Source organism: Pygoscelis adeliae, unplaced genomic scaffold, assembly GCF_000699105.1.
Source record: "Pygoscelis adeliae isolate BGI_AS28 unplaced genomic scaffold, ASM69910v1 Scaffold55, whole genome shotgun sequence".
Lineage (NCBI taxonomy): Eukaryota > Metazoa > Chordata > Aves > Sphenisciformes > Spheniscidae > Pygoscelis > Pygoscelis adeliae.
Window position 1 is genome coordinate 546,704 of NW_008824804.1, and position 7,133 is coordinate 553,836.

Consider the following 7,133-nt stretch of genomic DNA (forward strand, 5'->3'; position numbering starts at 1 on the left):
GTCCAATTACAGCACTGTAATTTAGAGTAATTTATAAATCTGTATCTGTAGTGGATAAGACTTGCATAAACCGCATCCATTAACAATAAAAGAACTGCTATTAAATAATTAAGTAATAAAAAGATCACACCATCAGTAACATGATTAAACTGTCTAAGAAAGGCTATCACTTCTTTATATCTGACTTCTCCTGAGCACTGGGCAGCAGATGTATTGTGTCAGACCAGTGTCCATCTAGCTCTGTATCTCATCTCCAGCCATAGCTGTTAGCCACAGAAAGATTACAGGAACGAGGCAAGTGTACAGTCGTGCTTTTTTGTTTTTGCCACATCTTGCCGTTTTTGGCAATTCTGCTCAAATTCTATTCTGAAATCTATTTTCAGCTTTGAATTTTGGAAGTTATGCATCATTGTGGCAACATATCCATAGTAATCTGTCTTTTCTTGTGAACAGTATGACTAAGCACACCCAAGCATCCCTCATACACATTTTATAATCACCATCTGCTAGTGGTGTGTTGTGATATATACTTGCATTTGAGAAGTTTCTTTTACAGCAGGATAAGTTCATCTGTCCACCATAGCCTAGAAAACTCCAGAACTGTGGTGAGTCCAATTACAGTGTTCTTTTATCCATTTTTTAGAAGAATTAGTGGTTATGGGAACTACCAAAAGACCCTTTCCTGCAGGGGTTTGAAGGGAGATAAGGAAGGCCCTTATAAAATGTGGAAGAGGTTGCTGTGCCTCATGCTTCCTTCCCAGAACTCTGTAGCTGCCACTTGCCGTGGGTAGGCCTGTCATTTATGTTAGCATCATGACATGCTTGCAGTTCATGGCTTTTGCATTGGTCAGAGGCCATCTGATCCACTTTGTGATCTTTGAGAAAAGCCTTTTATAGCTTTGCTTGTGGTTCTTCTGTGAGCATTGTTCTTTAAGAAAAAGAACATAATAAAATGGCTTTATTAAAAATGACAGAAGTGGGGAATTAATTTTTAAAAATTATTTTTATAAGATTTTTAAAAGAAAAGTTGGGATTTTTTTAGTAATTTATTATGGATGGCTGCTTTTAAATGTTGATGGAACAAGGGAAATCAGAAAAACAAATTTCCCCTGGTTTTCATTGTGGGGCACATGGGTCAAACACCCAGCATGTTGTTCTCGGAAGAAATAGTTTCATTTTTCCTAATGTGGACATGCAGTACTAAAGCTTGCTGTTTTATGACTGTGCAGTACTAAAATGCTGTTTATTGTCAGTCTTTTCACATCTGAATCATGTTATTTAATCCAGATTTTCTTTGAAACCACTGCCAGATGTGCAGTATGGATGAATGCTTGGAGAAACCAATGGGTGTTAGGCACTCTGATGCTTTTAATTGTTTAGATTAATCATGAATTTGACATGCGGAGGGAAAATGCTTATTTCCATTCTCTGTCTATTTAGATTTACATTGAATGAAGGGTACAGATGACTTTTTAAGATATTTTTTTTTTTAAAGGAAAAGATAATTGTGGGAAATATAGTAGGCTTTTGCTTTGCTTATGCTATGCATTTGGAAACAATGTGTATTGAGTTGGTTTTATGTAGTGCCTTTGTAATCAATGAATGTATTTCTTCCTTTGTTTTGTGTGATTCTTTCATGCAGAGGCAGGTGAGAAGAGCATAAACAAGGATAACGAAGTGTCTATACCCTTCTTTTACACTTCATAATCCCCTTTTCTTAGTTTTTATTGGCTTGTTTGCTTGGTTTAAAGCATAAGAATCAAAAGGAAAAGTGACCCTGTAAAAATATAAATAATCTCAGGTGGTTCCTTTAGTTCTTTTCCTCTTGAGAACCTGAGTACCCCTATCTTATGTAGATGTTAAAGACAAAATTGTGACTTGTATCTTTCCCTCTTATTTCCTGCACAGTGACTAACCATATTGTCATTTTTTTTCCACCATATGCTTGTCTTTAGCTAGCATTGTTCATAGCCACAATTAATTGCTGGCAGTAACACTGGCCAGTGTATACTATAAAACAGGATTTGCTTTTATCAATAAATTGTCATATGCTTACAGCTTGAGCCTCCATCTGCATTAACGTTCTTGTTGTTCCTACTTCTGAGTCTTCACACTTGGAACTGATACGTTGCAGAAGAAGCTAATACAAACTCTGCTGCTGCCTTCTCCATGGGGAGCAGTCATTTGGATGGAACAAGCATTTTGCTAGGAAACAGAGTGGCATTTGGTTTCTTTGCGCCTTCATCCAAATCTTACCAACCAGCCCGAGCAGGAGGAGAAAAATGTATTTGCTGGGTTCCTTTCAGATGGTGACACCCTCTCTTCCTGCAAATAAACACCAATATATCTTGATTTCTCGTGTGCAAATCAAAGGCAAGGGCTTCTCATTCCATCTGTCAAATCGAGGGCGTGCTCCGTTGCATCCTAACCTGATGCAGGTTGTTTTTTCCCTTCTGCACATTTGTGTGTGCTTCGTTGCATCCTGACCTGACACAGGTTGTTTTTTCCCTTCTGCATCTTGCCCTTTTATTAAAAATTGCTTCTTTTCTTTTTATCCCTTACTTTACAAAGGTGACTGAAACCTGAAGAAGGGCTTTGGTACCTGGAAATTTGACTTTTAGCTATAGGAATTAAATCCAGTAGTAGATACTACCTCTTTCCAAGAATCTTGTTGTGCCTGCAGTTTGTGAAGCTTTCATGTGATCCTGTATGTATGAACTTCTGATTTATTTTTCTTGCCTCTAGACCTAGTCTTTATCAAGTATAAGTAATGAAAACTCAGAGCTATACCCAAGAAACAGGAGTTTCATTTCTGTTTGGAACATATGTGCCTAGTCATGATTGCAAAGGTTCTTTTTTTCTGTTCTTTTCTTTTTTAAAAAAAACTCATGGCTAGAACATAGCATATGCTGTAATACTTTCCATTTGCAGAGCCCTCTGTTTGATGATTGCAAGCTGCTCTGTAAACATTTTTTTGGTCTGACAGTCATTTTTCAGAGTCTGGAGCCTTCTCCATTTTTGGTGGGAATGTGGCTAAGTGATTTGCTCAGGGTCACCCAGTGTATCAGCTGGAGTATAGTGGTAACATGGATCTGTAAATTTTTTGCTTTTTTGATGTCTTAATTGTATTTTTCTCTGCGTTACATAGGATAGTGTAGTGCAACACACCTAGAAAATAACTAGAAAAATTCTTTGGGCTGAAAGTAAAAAGTCTGGAGAATAACTTGAGAGAGTTTGGAATAATTAATTATTACTTCCTTATACATTTTAAAAGTAATTACCATTGAGAATAATAGATGAACTGGACTACACTAGCAGTCTTACAAAGATACTTCCTTTTGGACTTTTTTAGATCATACACAGATACTATATATTGCTTATGTGTAAACTTAAGCTTAGGGTAACTTCTAAAATTCCAGAATAGAAAACATTAGGATAAGAAGTTTTGATTTGTGTGGTCTTTCCTGCACACCCCCCCCCCCCCCCCCCGCAAAAAAAAAGTCAAACAACTCAGAGGGGACAAAACAAAGTGATGTATCCTGCAGAAGACGGCAAAAAGACTTTATATGCACAGGATTTACTAGATCCATTTGTGCCTCTTTCTGAAGAGTGCCTTGGAGTAAATCTCAAAGAGCGAGGTGCAGAGAGGCCCGTGTAAGGCCTTTAGCTGAACGCGCTGACTGGCTTTGTTTGAAGCTTGGTAAATTCACAAAAGGGCTACGTGACAGCTACCTGTAATGGCGAGGTACTGGACGTGACGTGGTTTCTGTTATTTGGGAGAACACTCCTCTCAGAGTTCTAAACAAGAAAAAAAAAATCCACCAGAAAAAAAACCCCAAACAACAAACTGAAATTACTCTGAATAAAGAAGAGCAACACTGGAAGAAAATCTCTCCAGGATAGTTGCTCTGGAATCCTGTTTAGTAGAAAAACTTTTGCAGCCGCTTGCACATCTCCCTACAGAGGATCGAGAAGTGACTTAACAGTGTTCAGACACTACCAGAAAGCTTTCCTTCCAGGGTTTGAGAGGTGGTCATTGAAAATATGATTAAAGGTAGGCAGAAATGCCTCGTATGATGTTCTACGAGAAACAAATTTTATCCCTTTCAAGGGGAGACATTAAACCAGCACTGATAAAAATGCTCCAAAATTAAGAAGCAGCAGCCACAAACAATTTTAGCTACAACTCACGTGCAGTCCGTGAACGCAGAGATTTTTGAAGTCATACAAAGTCAGCACCTAGGGCCAAGGAACAGAACCCCATTTAGCCATTGCATGTCATGCACACAAGTAATTTAACTAAAGCTTGTAATGTGTACACAAGGAACAGATAAGACTGCGCGTGTCCACCCTTACTTTGGCATTTCCTGATGTAAATGATTAATGGTGTTTTATGATTGCACGGCATTGTAGCTGTTGATGCTTAGCATTTAGCCAAATGGTTTATTGTCTTTCACATTCTGCTTGCATGTAAAGGAGCTTTATGTTTTCTCTTGAGAAAGGTGCATAAGATGAGATTAAAAGGGCTGTAGGACTCTATCTGCAGATTTCCCAGGATATGAAATCTGTGGTATAGGTGCATATTTTAAGTAAAGTTAACACTGCACTTAGGTTGTCTGCAAGCAGATTTCACAGATTTACAACACAGTCCTGTTAATAAAGGTGCTCGGACCATCTACGCTAGCAGCAGAGAAATGAAATACTTCTCCCTTTCGAAACTTCCACTTTGAGCACAACAGTGAGAGTAGGGCCAGAGGAGAGAGGAAGAGGAGGGGTTTTCCCTCATTGCCTCGCTTGCCAAAAGCAAGTTGAGGCTTGCTTGCGACACTGACGGTTAAAAGTGGCAGTGTCAAAAATAGTGATCTCGGGATCAAAACAGCAGCACTGCTGTCTGGCTTCAATTCAAGTAGGTCCACGGGAACTCTTGTGCTATTTTACTTGTCCCACCAAAGCGTCCGTCTTGCCGCCGCCGATGACCAGTACATGTTATTGAGGGAAAAGTCTAGGAATAAAGATGACAACCCTCAGAAGGGGGCATATACTTGCTGAGTCTATGGGGTGATGGATCTTCAGAAGGGTTTTTAGTTTTGGGATTCCCCCCTCCACCCCCCCGCATTTGCAGCTTGAGGAGTGGTAAAGCTTTGACTGTTTACAGACACAAACCAACTAATCCTTCAGAGCACCCTGCCATCGTCCCCGCTGATGTGAATCAGGATTATTCGTTACCCTAAACCAAGCGTAAAGGCAAGCCTGTTGTGCCCGTGGCTAGGAGAAGCAGGAATTTTTACGGCTGGGAAACTACCGGAGGCAGTGCTCCTCCGAAGAGCCCGTGGGCCTTTGCCCTTCCCGAGTTACGCACCCACCTGTGGTCTCTGGAAGCCTGTGTTGGAAAGGGGAATGCAAACCAAAGCTCCCAGCTGAGGGTCCTCTGTGCTGTCCACCGGTCCTTACACAACTACTACGGCAAGTCAAAAGCTCTCCGGTCTCCTGCTTACAACCATCTGAAACTAAAAACCCAATTAAACTATCTTAAATGCTTTTTAAAGGCAAAAAATATCCGTGGGCTGAGGCAGCTCTGCAAGTTGCAGAAGAGATAGGAATGTTTAGCCTTGTGTTGCTGAGGAGGGAGTTTTTGTCGTCTGCTTTTGGGGCAGGCAAGGAGAAGGAAGGTCTACTCAGGAAAAGCAAGGGGGAAAGGGAATTGCCTTCTGCTTAGCAATACACATGCCATGGCTCACAGCTACAGACAAAAGGGATACGTAGCCTTCACCTTACGGGGTCCCAGTGTCGAAAAGGAAGCTTTCCCAACGTAAAAAATGGCTTTGGTTTTCTTCTTAAGACATTTTGACAACTCCAGAATCCTGCTTCAGTGACAGATCATTTTGAAAAGGAGGTTTTTATGGGCTGCTAAGCAAGGTTTTGTGAATGCTAAGATGTATGCCTTTTGAGTAAATTTGAAACCCAGGAAGCTTTTTTTTTTTTCATTTCTTTGAGCATCCACTACCAGCTGAAACAACCTTTTTTAGTGAGTTTCTTCTCTGAGTGAGGGACCCGAACCTCACATTGGGAGCAGTAGTGCAAAGTGACCTCCTCTTCTTTTTGTCCTCTTCGCTTTGGTGTTGGGGTCTGTCCAACATATTTTTTCAGTTCATCAGATTTCGCAAGTATGAAGATAACTACAAAAAACATCCACTTTTGGTCAAGCTGTTAATAATAGTCAGGATTTGTAGACTGTGCTCAAGTTTGTTGTTTACCCTTTAGGGCAGCTGAATGAATTGATTGGGTATTTTTCCCCTCGCTTTTCAGGAATGCTTCCATCTGACTGAACATCTTTGTGCCTTCTAATCACAAATTAGTTTTGCTTTTTTTTCTTCCCAAGAAATCTATCTAAAGGTTCTCTCGGAAGCTTCTGGCTTGGCTTTAAGTATGTAGAGAGAGAAGCATGTTGAGGAAGACTTCCTTCTGCAGGTTTTTAGCTGTTCTTTTCCACGCGATACTTGCGGGAATATTGAGAAAGAGGGAGAGCGGAAAACACACTTTGTATGCTTTGCTGGTTATTACCATCCTGGGTTTTGTAAACAGTGGAGCGGAAAGGTCCTGCAGGTTTTTAAGTTTTCAGCACTGCGGCCTGCAGCTGTTTTGCTCCTGGTGCTTAACGCTAAGATTTCATGGCCTAAAAAGGTATTTGAGAGCTGCCGATGGGAATGTCCCATTCAAGCACTCCAGATACATTTGTCTTACACGTGAGCTAAGGAGTTTGCTCTTGGGGGGGTGGGGGTGAATGTATACCTGAGACTTGCTTGCCGTACATACTTGTGTGAAGTCAGAAAGCTTCCCAAAGGCACGAGGGGTGCGTATCTCCCTCAAATAAATGTCTTCGCTTGAGTCAGCCTTGACATGTGGAGAATATCCTTTACTCTTCTTATTGCTTCAGGCTGAGGGCTGCAGCAGAATTAAAACACTTGGAGGAAAGCGTAGAATTATCACCCCGTCATCCACGGGGAGAAACGCAGATAGGAACCGCTACCAGCACTGTGAAACTGCCAGCGTTTCCTGGCCTTTCGGAAAGGGTCGGCTCACTCGCTTCTTGTCGGAGCACGTATCCGTATGCACTGCTTGACCCTTGCACACAT